The following is an 18217-nucleotide window of genomic DNA, read 5'->3' as shown; positions in this document are numbered from 1 at the left end:
AGTAGGAGAAGAACGTACTGTGTTTCCAGACAGTTCTCAAATATGGAATCTTCCAAATGAATATTTCCTCTTCCAGAAGAGATGTGAGATGGCTTTCTCTAATGTTTAGGCCCCATTCTGTTATGCTCTCTCTCCATTGTTAACTGCCATCTCCCAATAGGAAGACAGAAGTCCAGGGTTTTCTTAATTCCAAAGAAATCTTAGCTCTAGTAAGGACTCACTTAAAACAGTCTGGCAGAAATTAAGGCCTTCCATTATTTGACCAGTTCATGTCTTTTAAATATACCCACATTCCTCTCAGCAGTCAATCACCAATTTACCTTGTCATCACATGCAAAGCAGATCATAATCAACTTCAGAATGTCTGCACATGGTCCAAATTGGCAGGACACAGCCATCATAATATGCCTTTTTGGAAGCCGGTTCTGCAGCATCCTACATATGGTGATTGCAGGAGGAGAGCCTCCCTGAACTTGCTCACTGGCCCCAATCTTAGACTACATTGTTACTTTGACACTAATGTATCCAATTAGCCCTCTCTTCACTGAGCAAGGTCTTGAGGGAATGGAGTACAGATGGCTATTTTGTGTGAATGGGAAAAAAAGGTCTGTAGTGTGAGGCACTGCCTAATACAGGTGCCATAAGGAGAGTCCTATTTCCACAGAATGACACTGCCCACCCACAGAGGCTGGCCTTACTTAACACGCTTAGGAAAGGGTCTCTTTACACAACCTCTTGAACTTTCTCTGAATGCAGAGTACTCTTATTTTTAATAGAATAAAATATTCAAAAGCTATACTTTAGGATAGCCACCAGGTGGTAGCATTGATATGCTTTTCATTCTTGTATGTGACAAGGAAAAGGCTCAATCAGAGCCCTATGAAGAGTCAGGGTTAGGATGATTTTTAGGAAAACCTGGAGTGTAGGGGGTTAATATGAAATACAAAAAAAAATCATCAGTGTAGTTCCAGTCTATCATACAAAAAAAAATCACCAGTGGAGTTCCAGTCTACCATACAAAAACAAAATCACCAGTGGAGTTCCAGTCTATCTAGATCAATTTTTACATTGTGGCTCTTAGAAATGCAAAGACAGTCTCTTATATTTTCCCCAAGTCTCCTCTTCTATCATCATTACTGTGGTTACAACTATCACCACGAAACACCATCACCATCTTCTTCATGGAACAGAACTCTAGCCCCTGGCTTCTAACTTCCTTAGCATTATCCCTTAGGTTCAGATATGAATTTTTGATTACTATGGGAAAGCATCCTCCACAGCTACCAAATAATTGATCAGTCAACGAGGATTTTATTCAGCACCTGCTATAACCCAAGCACTGTGCTGAAGATCTAGGAATACAGCTACAAAGTAAGATTCCTTCTCTAAACAAGCTTACATTTTTCCAGGTGATTATAATGTCTTCACAGATTATATGTCCTTTACATATAGAAGATATCTGTATTTGTATCCACATACACATGTGCATGCACAGACACACAAGACACATGGTGTCCCAAAAGTCTTTGTATGCTTTAGGAATATGAATTGGGGGCATGAGTTGAAAAAGGAAGAGCCTAGTTGAAGACAGAGCAATTAGGAGACAATTGCAATAGTACTAGCTTGGGGTTCTGAAATAGACTTCTACCTATGAAACAAATTTCAGAGCTTATTAGTTATGTCATCCTGGGTAGGTCACTTAACTTCTCTCTGACTCAATTTCTTAGCTGTGATGCTATTGTATTGAAATTATCTCTTTGTCTCTCTTTGTCCATTTGTCTCACACACGTGTATATGTTGTATAGATAGATAAGAGACATAGACCTATAGATAATATCATCAACTATAGATAGATGTAGTTGTATGCAACTAGGTTGCATAGTGAATAAAGCTCTTGGTATAGAGTCAGGAGATGCTAAGTTCAAATGTGATCTCAGATACTAGCTGTATGACCCTGAGAAAGTTACCTAACCACTATCTGACTCAGTTTTCCTAATTGTAAAAGTGAGAATACAGATGATACATACCTCTACCTCTCAAAATTATCATGAGGATCAAATGAGATAATATTCATAAAGTACTTAGCACAGTGCCTGGGTAGGACATATATACACATACTATATGTATGTGTATATATATGTATATGTATATAATATACACATGTGTGTATGCATATACAATTTTATTTGATCTGTACAATAACCTTACAGAAGAGGAAATTGAAGTTGAAAGAGGTTGAAGTGTCTTCTCCAGGATCACACAACACAAAAAAGAAAGGATTCAAACACAGATCTTCTGTACTCAAAGTACACTTTACTATACCTCCTAACAAGCTACCAGTAGCCATATTACCCCTAACAAGTCATTTCATATGTCTGAATTTTAGTTTTCTCCGATGAAAAAGGAGACTCAAAATGCTCTCTCCCTTAGCTCATGGATGGAATCAAAGAGAGTAAACACATACACCATTTTAAGAGCAGCAAAATGCTTAAAATGTGTTCTTATTGGAAATATTTCTTCAGTGGGTTGACATGAATTAATTTTTATTTTCCTGTTAAAAATAGGACTTCTTTAATGTGACATGTAAAATTATAAAAATAATAATTTGTAAGAAGGTTGGGAAGGCTGGAAAGAATCTGGAAAAATCAAGCTTTTCCCAGATTTTCTGGAGATAAAAATACTTCTTTTAACAATAAATTCTTCCCACAAAGCTTTTATTCTTCTATCCTGTTCACAAATACCCAAGTGCTGAAGTCAGCTTTTCTTCTCTTCTCCTTTAGAGTTGCCTCAACCAGAGGACTGAGAAAGAAAATGGAGTTGGCTTTTCCAAGAAATGACCCTAGGAGGAGATAATAATGATTACTTATAATAATGATAGAAATTACAACAAAAATATTATTAAATTATTATTAAAATAATCATATTACAATAACAACAAACAGCATTTAATATTTGCTATGCTATCTAGTAACTTTAATAGGAATGGGTGCTTTTTGTCAAAGGATTTTTCAGCATCTATTGAGATAATCATATTGAGTAGAATATTCCCAATTAAACCTTCTTAGGATTAATATTCCTATTGAAGTCCTCTCAAGGTTAAGAAATATTAAAAGGGGGGGCAACTAAGTGGTGCAGTGGATAGAGCACTCAGCCCTAGAGTCAGGAGGACCTGAGTTCAAATCTGGCCTCAGATACTTAATAATTACCTAGCTGTGTGACCTTGGGCAAGTCACTTAATCCCATTGCAAAATGCAAAATGCAAAATCTAAAAAACAAAAAAAATATTAAAAAAATTATTCTTAGAAGAAAGACCCTGCATTCCAAATAAGACTTATAATGCTACTTCTTTTCTCATAAGGATATTTCTACTAACTGGGAGGATAGTACACTGTTCCTAGACCTTGTGTTCCAAGACAAGTTACATTACTTCAATAAAACAGTTATAATCCCAAAGGTTACCTCACCATCTGGATGGTGAGGTAATATTTTATGAAAACCTTTCATTCTTTTCATTGTTGTTGAGGTAGGTTTTCACAAGTAGAATGTAACTCTGAAGACTCACCAATAAGTTGACAGAGAGAGAGAATAGGGAAGAGGAGGGGATCCCGTTAGGCCATATAATCTTGCTTGACTGTCAATTTGGGACAGCTCCTTGATCTTTACTACCTTTGTGAGACTTGGAGACTTCTCTCAAGAAAAGCAAATAAAAACTTTATTTTGCTCATACCAGTCCCTGAAGATTTTGTTCAGTGTGATTTTATCACACACAATATGATTTCTGTTAATTTTATTATTGTTGTGGTCAATTATACTGACTGATAGAACTTTAAGATTTGCAAAATGCTTAACCAATATCAGTCTATTTAACCATCACAATAAATCTGAGAGGTAGATTCTGTTATTATCTATCTTCATTTTATAGTTAATGAAACTGAAGCAAAGAGAGGTTAAGAATCACTTTCATAAAGTATAAATATACCCAAATTGCAAATCAATTTTTGACTTAAATAAATTCAGAATACTTAGAAAACAACTTGAAGGGGCAGCTTGGTGGTGTAGTGGATCAAGCACCAGCCCTGGAGTCAGTTATACCTGGGTTCAAATCCAGTCTCAGACACTTAATAATTACCTAGCTGTGTGGCCTTGGGCAAGCCACTTAATCCTGTTTGCATTACAAAAAACCTAAAAAACAAAAACCCAACTTGAAGCACTTTTGTAAATTCCAAAGGGGCTGGACCCAAAGCCTCTATTTCTAGCATCCACTTCATGAATACATACATACATATATATATATATATATATATATATATATATATACACACATTTATTCATATATTATAATCTATTTATTTAGTGCTCACAAATCCCCTACAATCAGGAATTGTGTTCCTATCTATTCCAAACTCAGTACTCTTTCTACTCTGACTTGTAATCAGAACATGAAACTCATGTTTGGTTTCATTCACTCAAAACTAATGAGATAAAAATGCTTGAATTTCAAGGGAAAAGATGTCAAAGCTACATAAGCACTCTGTGTATGGTTTGCTCAAAAGATCATCAGGAACATATGAAATCAATCTCCCAGGGAGTACAAATTCATTTTTAACAAGCAAATAAAGATGTCTCAGGATAAGATGTCTTTTCAGACTTAACAGGATTCCTAAGGTTCTTCTGATCCATTCAATGAGTCTACAGCATCTCTGAGTTTTCATTTTTTGCTAATTAAGAACATACATGGTGAGAGAGAATTGATTAATTAAATTTGTGCCTGTAACACCAAAGTTGAGAATGTCTATCAGTACTCAGTGATTATTCAACATTTTTCTATCAATAAACTGGGGAGTAGAAAAAGATGATGTATTTAGAAACATGGGAAAGCAGAGACTCTCAGAATCAAAAGGAATCTCAGAGAAGCATAGTCCAATTCATTTCTTAGCCAGATTCCCATCCCCAACAAATGCTTGTCCAGATTCCACTTTAAGAGTTCAGGTATAAGAACTTACCTACCTTCTGAAATAGTATTAATTGGATTGTGTGTATTTGTGTGTGTGTGTGTGTGTGTGTGTGTGTGTGTGTGTGTGTGTTTTGAGCCAAAACCTACATTATACATTCCTACTTATCACTCCTTTTTACACTAAAGTCAAGCTAAATAAATTTGATTACTCCTCTCCCATGATATCCCAACTTTTATGTCCTCCCAACATGTTTTTCCTCTTAAAACTAGCTATCCCCAATTTCAACTGATGAACATACAGCATGGTTTCTGACCCCTTCAACATCATGATCATTTTCTTCTGGAAGTGCTTCAGTTTGTTAGTATCCTTCCTAAAATGTGTTGTCCAAAGCTGAAACAAAACTCTAGAGGTAAATACTTTGTTGTTGAGGAGTTAAGTCCTGGCCAGGTCTTTGTGTTCCCATTTGGGGTTTTCTTCACAAAGATACTGCAATGGTTTGCCATTTCCTCTATGCTCATTTTATAGATGAGAAAACTGAGGCAAACAGGCTGAACTGACTTCCTTGGTATCAAGCCCCGCTTACTCACCATCACATGGTTAGTAAGTGTCTGAGTGTGGATTTGAACTCACAATGAGGAGTCTTCCTGTCTCAAAGTCTAGCTCTATCTATTGTGCCACCTGCTGCCTAATAAATGCTTAGAATGGTTTAAATTTGATTCTTCTGCTCTCTACCAGACTATAGTAATTCTGTCATAAAAGAAAACAAAATTATTCTACCCTAACCTGTTTTGGAGACACTGACCTAAAATTTAAAGAATTCAGTTTCTGTTCCCTTTGAAAACACAAATCACAGTTGCCTCTTCCAGTCCTTAGATGTCTTCCATTTACTACAATTTTTCATATATGAGTGGCAATAGCTAAGTAGTCACATTGCAAATCTTTGAATATCCTAGGTTGTAATTCATTCTGATTTTTTGATATGCACTTATTGAGGGTATCTAGGTGCTCTCTTGGGTTTCAATATAGTATGCATCACTTTTGTTTCATCTTTCCCAATTAAAAGGTTGTTCTCTCTGGAAGAGAAAACTGAACTAAAATAAAAATTGAGTGGTCTTAATTTTCTTCATCAATTATCACTTATCTCACTTACTGTGAGGATATTTTATTTGATATTCCTTATGTTCCTAATATAGGTTTGTTTTGTTTTGTTTCATTTTTGAGCCTGGATCTCAAAGTCTTGCCCTGGTTGGAAGTACAGCAGTCACCCATGGACTCAATCCCACTCTTTTGATCTCTGTTTCCACCCTAGACCTCATTACTCCATCTTAGGCAGCCTACTAACTCCACACTTCCAGGAGCTCACTATATTTGTGTCGATTTGGAGTGAACATCCATTGACTTTATCCTTACTGTCCCTCAGAACTCTTCTGCCCTGTGATAGTCAAGCATCAACCCCCACCATTCTATGGATTACAAGCAAGAGCTAACATATCTGGCTTTACCCAAAAGAGGTTTTATGGTTTGTTTGTTTAGTTTTTTTTGGTAAGGCAATGGTGTTAAGTGACTTGCCCAAGGTCACACAGCTAGATAATCATTAAATGTTTGAGGCCATATTTGAACTCAGGTCCTCCTGACTCCAGGCCCAGTACTCTGTCTACTGCATCACCTAGCTACCCCTCAAAAGAGTTTTGAAAAATCTTTTGTTTTCTTTAAAATTCATCATTATTATTCATATTCTTAACCCTCCTCTTAAATGGCATCTATCTACTCCTTTGTTCATTTTTCTTTACTTTCTCTTGCATTCATCTTTGATGTATTTTTTTAATCCAAGTTTGTTAATGAGTTTCTTGTGTAGCCACATTAATCTCTTTAGACAACTTCTCCTTTTCTTCCTCACATTATATTATAAAAAGTTCATTTTTGAGAGTATGCTTTTCCAATTGAGCCTAATGTCATGTGAAGACTTTTAGGCCAATAGATCTTGTTAATTATCTGTCTTAACTAAACAAATCCTCCCCAAAACCATATTTAGATTTCTCCTTTAAAGGTGATTTCTATCATTTCTACTTCAGCAATCAATTCTTCCTTTATATAATCTGGTCCAGAATTAGTAGTTGAGCTTGTCATTTCCTCTACTTTTTTTTTAAACAATGAAAGTCTTAATTAATGAAGATGTAAGGGAGAGAAGAAAATGACTTTTTGCTTGGGATACAGCTATTAAAATCATAATGATGACCCTTTTCTAAAAGAAGAGAGAGTCCTTACTATTTCACATTAAGTGGAAGCCAGTATCATTTGAATGTCTATTATCAAATAAGAAAATCAATTCCCACAAAAGGGTTCCTCCCAGTTTTGAGGACTTCAAATTGACTGAGTTCTGAATTCTGTTTGATAACTAAGCCTAGTAGTGTTCATTAAATTAGGAACCTCACAAAGGCCCATGTCAATCTATCTTTCAAGTATTAAGTTCTCAGTGGGCAAGCCAATTTCTCATTTTCCCCCTGTCTTCATAAATAAGACATTTAAATGGAGATTTTTTAAAGATCACATCACTTCTGAACTTCTGGATCAAGTTTATGCCAGACCTTCAGTGTATAACTTACCCCCCAACCATGCCCCACTCTTCTGTTCTAGAGCCTTGTATTTTAATGTCAGTTGTGTCTGAAGTGAGATTTATTTGGGGAGAGGATGGCCATAATCAGCTCCCTAAAGTTATTTCAAGATTCCATTATGAACTTGAAAACTATTTATATAGGGAGAAAAGCCAGTCTGACTTTTTGGTCTATTCAGGAGCTCAGGAGATACCAGCATTGCTTGAAAGTTAGGACCTTGCCCAATGTCAGGCCACTATTGAAGGAACATTGCGTTCCTCCCAGGATAAGCTGATCACTTCTAATATCCTCACCACATTGCTAACTCAATCAGCCTCCTCTCTGCACTGGTTTCAGACAAGAGGACAGGAAGATGGGCTTACCTCCTTTCCAGGGGGACCAAACTGTACTTCCAGCTCAATCTATCTGCATCTGCTGTTCCTACCTAGTTCCAACTCTACAGAACAAGATGCCCTCATGCCAGCCATCCATTGGTGTCCCTCCAACTCCACTTTCCTGTCTGCTTTTTGTGTGTGGCTTCCCCCCCCCTGTAGATTGTAGGCTCCTTGAGAGCAGGGACTATCTTTTTATCAGTTTTATTCACACATTTTATCCCCAGCTTTTAACACATAGCAGACACTTTTTTGTTATTGTTCAATTGTTTTGATTGTGTTTGACTTTTCATGACCTCATTTGAAATTTTCTTGGCAAAAATACTGGAGTGATTTGTCATTTCTTTCTCCAGCTCATTTTACAGGCCAACAAAGTTGAGTGACTTGCCTAGGTTCACACAGCTAGTAAGTGTCAGAGACTCGATTTGAACTTATGAATGTGAGTCTTTCTATTTCCAAACCTAGTCAGCACTCTATCCACTGCATCACCTAGCTACCCTTGTAGACACTTAATAAATGTTTATCAAATTAAATTGAATTGGATTGGGTGGGATATTGCCATTTCCTGTGGACCTTCTTTCCCATTCTCTCCCAATGTTTATTAACATTCTAAGATGTCCAGCTTAAGACTCACAAAGCCTCTCCCCCCTCCTATTCTTCTTAATTGTCTTGCTCTTCTTTTGTATTGAAATATATTTGTGGGGAACTTTTTTTTACAGGGAAGTAGTATATTTCCCTTCTGGGAAATGTTGTGGGAAAAGGTGGTTCCTCAGGAGAAATATGTGAATATTTTGTGCTTTGGGGTAGGTCAGAGAAGTTGGAAACAAATACAGGACTAGGCAGAAGTCTTGGAAACTTCTGGAAATTGACTTTCTCCTCAGGTGCAGAAGATTTCAGGGATACCTGTACAAGAAAAATGACTGCTTCTACATAAGAGAGACCATGTAGATCATGGACAGCATATGCAGACATAGAGGAATTGACATGTTAAAAAAGATGGAAGTAAGACCAGCCAATCATGGATCCTAGATAGCAAGGGTCTGTGCTGAAGGAAACTATTATCTGCACAGAGTCCTGGAGAAAAGCAGCTAATCTTAGACAGGGCTGATGAACCAGCAATGGAAGGATGGAGAACCTCATTGGGGAGAAAGATCAACCAAGTATGAAACCATGGAACAGAGAAGCAGAGGAGGGGCCACAAACGAGGGACAATGAAGCCCAGAATCACAATTTGCAGGGATAAAGCTGGACCACTACAGTGACTCAGGTGGACTTTTCAGGTTTAAGGGGAAAGGTTGACTCTTAACTTCAAGGTATATTGTCTCATGTTATTTTACATAGGCTATCTTTTACTGTCTGTTCTTACAGGGTTTTGTATAAAAAGCAAAGCTGATGATTTATGTGGGTTTATTTTATTTACTGCTACTTGATAAAATTATTGTATCAATTAAATTTTTAGTTGAGTCTTTGGGATATTCAATTTCCCCCCAAAATTTACCAAAGGCATATAGAGTATAAGTCTGAAGGGCTGTAGAGGTCTCTCTGAGAAGTGAGAATTGTTGTGATTTTTTTTTTACGGGCTTGGATAGAAATCTGTTTTCTTTTTTTCCTGAGGGTTTTCTTGTCTGTCTTCTATGTCTACAAAAGTTCTTTTGTAGAGTAAATAAAACATTTTATGCATTTAAAATTTTTTAAGGCAAAGTACATGCCAAAATGTTGAAGACTTACTTTGGTAAGAAAAATGATCCAGTTTCTGATGTCTTCAGTGTTTCCTTGCAGCACAAACCAGAGATTTCAAGACAAATGAGACATCAAAGTTCTCTAGCTTTTTTGGAGTTGGAGAGAGTCAGAGAGATTTTCTAAGTAATATCCCCAGAACTGTCACTTTGTTTTCATGTCAGGAGATACCTGGACATGAGAGTGACACTGATGTAGTTTGTTGTCATTCAGTCATTTTTCAGTCTTGTCCAACTCTTTGTGATCTCATTTGGTGTTTTCTTGGCAGAGATGCTGCAGTGGTTTGCCATCTTTTTGTCCAGCTCATTTTATAGCTGAAGAAACTGAGGCAATAGTGACTTGCCCAGGGTTACACAGCTATTAAGTGACTGAGTTCATATTCGTACTAACTCTACAACACTATCCACTGTTCAACCTTTAATACAGGATTCCAAAACTGTTCCAAACCAAGAGAGATAGAAAACATATAGGACAAGAGAGTCAGGATCCAAAACAATCTTGAAAGTCTAGGAAAATATATTGATTCTAAAAAGAAAAAGGTTTAATGGTAATAAATTTAAATGTAAAACTTGGATTTAAAAAATCAAATGTAAAAGTACAGGGAAGGTGATGGAGGGAAATGATTCTGCACCAATTCATATGAAAATTATCGGAATATTTTTAGTAGATAGTAGACAGCACATATATTTAATATACTTCAATATGTGAAGTGGCAGACAACAAACTTTATTCTAGCTTAGCTTACATTAAATGTTAGTTAGATATCACAGTAAATAGACCTTTGGATAGGGAGATCTCAGTCCAAATCCAGCCTCAGGGATTTAATAGCTATGTGACTGTGGACAAGTCACTTAACCTGTCTCAATTTCTTCATCTGTAAGAGGAGAATAATAATAGTTCTTACCTATTTGGTGAGGTTAAAATGAGGTAATCTTTGCAAAACTTATGCAAACCTTTAAACACTATATTTTAGTTTTTAACTCTTATCATCATCATCATTATTATTAATTAGAAGCATAGTATCCAGAGTGAGGAACATGATGGTACCACAACATTCTGGCTGGTCAGACCACATCTGAAGAATTTTGTCACTCCTGAACATTACATTTAGTCAGAAAGTGATGTTAGAACATTTCCAGAATGCTAGGAAACTGGAAGTCTACTAACCATTCCATATAAGGACTGGTTGAAAGAACTGGAAAAGTTTAGCATGGAACTGATAAAAATGTGTGGGGTTAGATGTACAGAGTGTTGAACGAATACTGATTTCAATGATTTGAAGTTGAATAAAGATATATCACATGAAATAGGGACTAGATTTGTTGTACTTAGAACCGCAGGGCCAAACTAGGAACAAGAGGGATAGGATACAAAGTATGATGTTTCAACTTGATAAAAAGAAAACTTATTAGAACTGCCTAATAATGAAAATGCTCAGTTTAAAGAAAAAGATTCTGTTTAGGTATGCTTTAGACACAGTTGCTTTTGAAATTCTTTCCAGCTCTGAGACTTTAAGTTATAATATTTGATCTGGGCATTTGAGAATAGATATAATTCCAGCAATCAGAAAATTCAATTTAATAAATTTTATTAAACTGCTGCTAAGTGTAAAGCATTCAGAAATCATTCAAGACAGGGGAAAAATAGTAAAAGCAGATATTATGTTTAACAAATGGTGGATTATTTTGTTTGACTGATATTTGTCAAGTAGGAGGGGAACATAAGTCAAAGCGATCAATTGAGAATTGAGCAAAAAGGGCCTGAATTTCAAATTGAATTTATCAAATAAGTAAATGGGAAGTAATTGAGGGTTTTTGAGCAAGAGAATAACTTGATCTAAGCTGTTCTTTAAGAAGATTATACTGGTTGAATTTGAGGATTCTAGGGAGAGAGAGGAAGCTATCTATGAGACCATTGCAATAGCTTTGGTCAAAGGAAAGCATAGACTGAATTAAAGTTGTAACTTTATGCAAATAGAAAAAAGGATATATCCCATTTTTTGAGATAGAGTCACTTATGACTTCATGAAGAAATGGATATTAGGAGAAAGTAGAGGTTTAGAATTCATGTAACTGGAAGAATCTGGTCTTCTTAATAGAAATAGAAAGATTAGAAAGAGGAGATAAATTTGGTAGGGAAAAGGGAAAAGAAGATATTGCCACCCACCTCCCCCAATTATTTATTTATTTATTTTTCTAATTAGCTGTAAAGATAGTTTTCAACATTCATTTTTATAAAATTTTCTCCCTTTCACCATTTCATCTCCCTCCCTAATATAGTAAGTTATCTGTATGTATATATATATACATAATTTAGGTTTTTGCAAGGCAAACAGGGTTAAGTGGCTTGCCCAAGGCCACACAGCTAGCTAATTATTAAGTGTCTGAGACCGTATTTGAACCCTAGACACCCCTTATGCATAATTATATTACACATATTTCCATATTAGTCATGTTGTAAAAGAAGAATCAGAGCAGGGGGCCTCTAGGTGGCTCAGTGGATAGAGCACCAGCCCTGGAGTCAGGAGTACCTGAGTTCAAATCTGACCTCAGACATTTAATAATTACCTAGATGTGTGACCTTGGGCAAGCCACTTAACCACATTGCCTTGCAAAAACTTAAAAAAAGAATCAGAGCAAAAGGGAAAAACCAAGAAAAAAAGAAAAAATAACAAATTTTAAAATGTGAAAAATAATTTGCTTTAATCTGCATGCAGGCTCCATAGCAAAGCTTTCCATAGCAAGCCTTTTAGGATTATCTTTTATCACTGTATTACTTGAGCATTTAGTTGATCATAGTTGATCTATACAAAATGTGTTTTGCCAGACAAAAACAAATATTTTATATTGTTTTATATTTATTTATTTTTTATTTTGGCAAGGCAATTGGGTTAAGTGACTTACTGAAGGTCACATAGCTAGGTAATTATTGTCTGAGGTCAAATTTGAACTCAGGTCCTCCTGACTTTAGGGCTGGTGCTCTGTCCACCCTGCTACCTAGCTTCCCCTATAGTTATTTTAAATAGTTGTAGTATGAGTAGTAGTAGTCCTTCATAATTGAAGAGGACTATTACATCATATATATGATAGGATGACTTGCATATGACATTTATTATAGTGAGTGGATGCTTATGCAAAGACATCCTTTTCACTTCTTTTGCCAGAACCATTTTACCCTATGGCCTAATTTGATATGAAACAGAATTTTTGGTGATGGTCTGGATGTTGTGGGTATCCTTGGCCTTTTGAATGTGGCTTTCTCTCCCACATCAGTGAGGCACCATGGTGCTCCAACAATGCAGATTGTAACACCAAGGTATAGCAAAACCTGACTCTTGATGGTCTGATCATAAGAATTGGGGCTTGGTCACTTGGGGGGTGAGGGTGGGGTCACATAACTTATTTTGAATAGAATTTCTTTTTTGATCTCTTGCTGCTGGACTTTGTTGGCAATATATAGAAATGGTGATGATTTATGTGGTTTTTACCTCATATCCTGCCATCTTGTAAAGTTGTTAATTGTTTCAAGTGATTTTTTTAGTTGATTCTCTAGAATTCTCTAAGTATAGCATCATATTATCTGTAAAGAATGATGTTTTTGTTTCCTCATTGTCTATTCTAATTACTTTCATTTTTTACTTCTCTTATTGCTGATGTCAGCATTTCTAGTAAAATATTGAATAATAATGGTGATAATAGCATCCTTGTTTCACCCCAATCTTATTGGGAATGCTTCTAGTTTAGAGGAGATGTTTTTTAAAAATAAATTTGACTTATTTATTTTTAACAAAATTTTTTCAGTTTTGAATTTCCTCCTTCCCATGCATTCCTCCTTCACCAATGGCATGGAAAAAATTGTGATATCATGTGATACAAGTGAAGCCATGAAAAACAATTTTTTATATTAGCCATGTTAGGAAAAAACTCAAGGGGAAAAACCTGAAAGATTATGTTTCAATTTGCACTCAGACTTTAAACTCCATCAATTTTTATTCTGAAGATAGATAGTATTTTTCATTATAAGTCTTTTGGAATTTTTTTGGATCATTGTATTGATCAGAAGAGTTGTCATTCACAGATGATCATCATACAATAATGTTGTTGCTGTGTGTATAATGGTTTTCTGGTTCTGCTCACTTCACTTTGTATCAGTTCATAAAAGTTTGCTTGTGTTGTTCTGAAACCAGACTGCAAAATAAAATTCCATTACAATTATATACCACATTTTTTTTTCAGAAATTCCCCAATTGATGTGCATCCAAGAGGAGATAGTTTTAATTTGGGTCACATTTAGTTTGATATAGTAGAAAAACATCAAAATGAAGGTGATAATGTAAAGAATTGAAAATATACAAATATTGAAATAAATGGTTAGAACTAATGATAAATGTTCAGGGAACATCTATTTCAAAGGGAAGGAAAAAATGATAAAATAGATACTGAAGACATTGAGGAGATGAAGAGGTGGTTTACATTGTGTTTTTTTAACAAAAGACAGATTGCCAAATAATTATTGTAGAACACTGGTCCGGAGGTAGCACTGGGGAAGAAGAGTGAACCTCATTGATGGAAGTAGTTTTTTTCTGGGGAAAGTAAACATTTGACTAAATCCCAATTGAGTGGGCATTTCTGGTGTGGAAGTTTGTTTGTATAGGGGAATTCACAATAGAATAGGAAATCCATGGGGCATAATGAAAGGAGTAGATGAAGATAATGACTGAAGAGTGAATTGGATTGAGATTAAAAGAGGAGAGGAGAGGAGAGAGTATACATATAAATATATATATATATTTATAAATATATACACATATGTGTGTGTGTGTGTGTGTGTGTGTGTGTGTGTGTGTATAAAAGTATGGATACATTTACTTTTCACCTAAATAGCAAAACTTAGACTTTGCAGTTTTTCAGGTAAGCTATGAGTGACCCTGAATATTTAAGCTCTCTACATAGCCTAGGTATTTTTTATGCTCTTATAGCAAAACATTCTAGTACCTTTACCACATGCCCCATAATTGGGGTCACCAAGACCTGGGAAAGACTTCACAGAGACAGAATAGCAAAAAATTCATTGGGGTCAGTTGTAAATGATAGAATGTGTTCTGTCACATAAATATTTTTATAAAATTTATTCAAGAACACCCATGTGTAGAGTTATTTATAGTGTGGTTTATTCCATGTAAACTAATATAGTTAGGCACATGCATAACAGTAAATTTACCTTAATCCAGAATAACTTGGATAAAATGTACTTTGAAATGTGATTTGTTTTATAATTTAGGAAAATTTAAAAAATTTTTACTATTCCTTTGAAGCAAAGTGATTTGGGTTTAGGTAAGAGTCTAAGCTTAACTAGTGTTTGTTAACTATTGTTTGCTTGTTCTTTAATTTTTTCCTTGTCATATTTCATTACCCAAGAATAAAGTTACTTTAGAATCAGCCTCAAAAAACAGGACCTATTTCACATGTTAAGTCATTTAGTTTTTCAGATGGGTACCTGAAAATAATGTCTCAAGGACCAGAAGACAATAAGGAACTTAATAGTGATGACATGCTTTTAGATGCAGATCCAAATTGGGGGAAAAGCTATGATAAAATATTGGTTTGAAGAGGAGAAGATGAAAGTCAAAAAGAATTTTAAATTCATTACAAATGATTTAAGGCAGTAGTTGGTGAAATTTCTGAAAAAGATAAAATTGCCAATCAGCCTATGGAGAAACTACAAGATGGCTTTCAAAAGGAATCAATACAATTACAGGAAGCATTCTATAATTTGGCAAATGACTTAAGTGATTTTGAAAGAAAAATATGGAAACTTTATCAAATTAGGACAAAAGTAATTTTCCTAAATTAAGGGAATATAGTATGGAAAATGGCATTTGAGCAAATTTAAAGTTCACTTTCCAAGAAAATATTCTTCAGTCATCTTCTAATCTATGCTCAAGAAGTAGCAACATGCATTATAGGAATGAAAATAAGCCAGAAATTGAATGTACTTACAATTTAAATGAAGAGAATGCTGTCTGTGATGGAGAAAACAAACAAAAACACAAAAATAGCTATAAATGAAATGAAGGAAGATGGAACATTTGGTATGCAAATAGCAAGAAGTCTAAACAGAAATTCTAGAAATTTGAAGGCAGGTCTAGGATGTTTGATCCAATTCAATGATCTGTGAAACCATTTTGGCTTCCAGCTTACTTGCTTTGAAGATATGAAATCAATCATCCAAGAAAAAAACAGTCTATAATTACTATTGCATCAAATTTTAATGAGAAAACAAAACTAAAAGAAAATTTATTCCAGAATTGTGATCAGATTACCAGTAACTCTACAGATGAGCTGAGTCATTGGAGACACTCCCTTTCATACAGTGACAAAATATCAAAAAAGCACCTGAATAAAGAATTAAAGATTTGAGCAAAGATTTAAAATAAGTTGAGTATTGCAAGTATAGTTCCTGGCTTTGGAGAAAGAAAAAGTAAAACCTCAATAAAGAGATTCATTTCCTTACACTCTACAATCTATTTTTCCTCTTCATCAATCATCTTGTGTGCTTGACTTTTCTCATCATGAAAATTCTGCATTTAAATACTTGCTATTTTTAAATTATTTATTTAAAATAAAATTAAAGAAAATATCCAGAAAGCCATATTATAAGCCTAATTTTGTTCATCTAAATTACTCCATAAGATTCCAAAATATTTGGCATGTAACAAGAAATTTTCTAAAGCAAACAGGCAAGTTGGAATAATAGATTAGAACAAGGATTAGTCTAATTATAATTAGTGCACAAGCCTAAAAGAAATGCAATGAACCTTGTAATATTTTACATTTGGATCAACTTTGCTTTCTATGGACATTTTTTTTATATTCTTAGCCAAGTTGTAATATTGCCTTAAAATAGTGAAAATATAAGGTAACATTAGGAAATATATAACTTTCTATAATGCATCTGATTATACTGACAATAAAATCATTAGACTTTATTTTTTCATTTCAAATGGAACACATTTTTGCTAATTCAGTTTTTTAAAAGTTATCAATAGAGTATTGGTACATAAGTTAGACTTTCAAACATAGCATTTAAACCTACAAGTTTAATGCTCTTCTTGAAGTTATTCATTTTAAAATATTTTATTTGCTACAGATATTTGACATTTTAGTACATAGAGAGAATTATAAAATATCAACAAAGGATGGAAAAATGTCAAATCTCTGACTTTGATATATTTGAACAATAAGTTAACTTTCATTACTATCAAACTAGCACAGATAATTTAGTCATTGAAGCTAATGTTTTGGCTGAGTCATTGACAGTTATCCAAGCAAGTCTCATTATCTTATGGATAAGGAAAGTTTAGGATCAAGGATTTTAAATCACATGTTGAGGGACACTTGGCTTATCTGAACATTCATGTGTCTGCATTATAGTTATGCTTTCACAATAGGAAAGGATAGTGACTAAAGAGTCAAACTCATTCAGTTTGACTTGGTTTTTTCTAACATATATTAACTGGACAAGTTTGTTGACCTTACCAGGTCAACAAAGACTACAAACAGGGAGAGAACTGCATTTGTAAAGGGAGGTTCCTCATTTGGAGTTACCTATCACAAGGAAATCACAAATTCTATCCAAAAAATTAACCAGTAATAGTAATTTGCTTTTGATAGAGTTATCAGATTACAAAAAATACTTTATAAACATTACTATTCCTATAAAGTAGGTGTGACTCATATTTACAGATAAGGAAACTGAAGCTTATAAAATTTAAATGACTTCAGGCAAGGGTCAAGTTGGATTTTAAACCTGTAGGTTTTGACTCCAAGATCAATGTTAGCTGTCAAATATTTTTTTTTTTATTTTTAGTTTTTGTAAGGCAATGGGGTTAAGTGGCTTGCCCAAGGCCACACAACTAGGTCATTATTAAGTATCTGAGACCGGATTTGAACTCAGGTAGTCCTGGCTCCGGGGCTGGTGCTCTATCCATTGCACCACCTAGCCACCACTCAAATATTTTTAAAATACAAAATAATCCAACATCTCTGAAAGTATCTTCTGCATAGAATGTGAGGATTTCCACCCAATGTAATGGATTCTGCTACTGGTTTTACAGTATGATTTTGGCCAAGTTGCATCATGTTTCTGCACTTCGGAATCCTCATTTATAAAGTGAAAGCATTAGACTAAGTCTTTTTTCCAAATTGAAAATATTATGTTTCTGTGAATGTACACAGTGTACAACATCAATTTTCTAGCAAGTAACAGTCACAGTGCCTGAATCCCTCTGTGCTCAGTTTCCTATATTGTTATGAGTGTTGATCTGATATTTCAATAATTTCCTTCATTTTTTTTCTATTCCCTAGACTTTATAATAAGGGATGAAAATTAAGATGGGAAACACCTGATGTATGGTAGAAAAGAAGAAAAAAGTCATTATTTCAGTCCTCAGCTTCATCTTTCTGTTTGTTATAGTATCAAATGCAAAAAAGGAGTCTCAGTGTGAGTTTCCTTCTATCTCTTTTCCTCTATTTGCTTGTTA

This window comes from Macrotis lagotis, chromosome 4, assembly GCF_037893015.1.
Source record: "Macrotis lagotis isolate mMagLag1 chromosome 4, bilby.v1.9.chrom.fasta, whole genome shotgun sequence".
In the NCBI taxonomy this organism is placed as follows: Eukaryota; Metazoa; Chordata; class Mammalia; order Peramelemorphia; family Peramelidae; genus Macrotis; species Macrotis lagotis.
The sequence above is the reverse complement of the archived record's forward strand: the minus strand, read 5'-3'. Positions refer to the sequence as shown.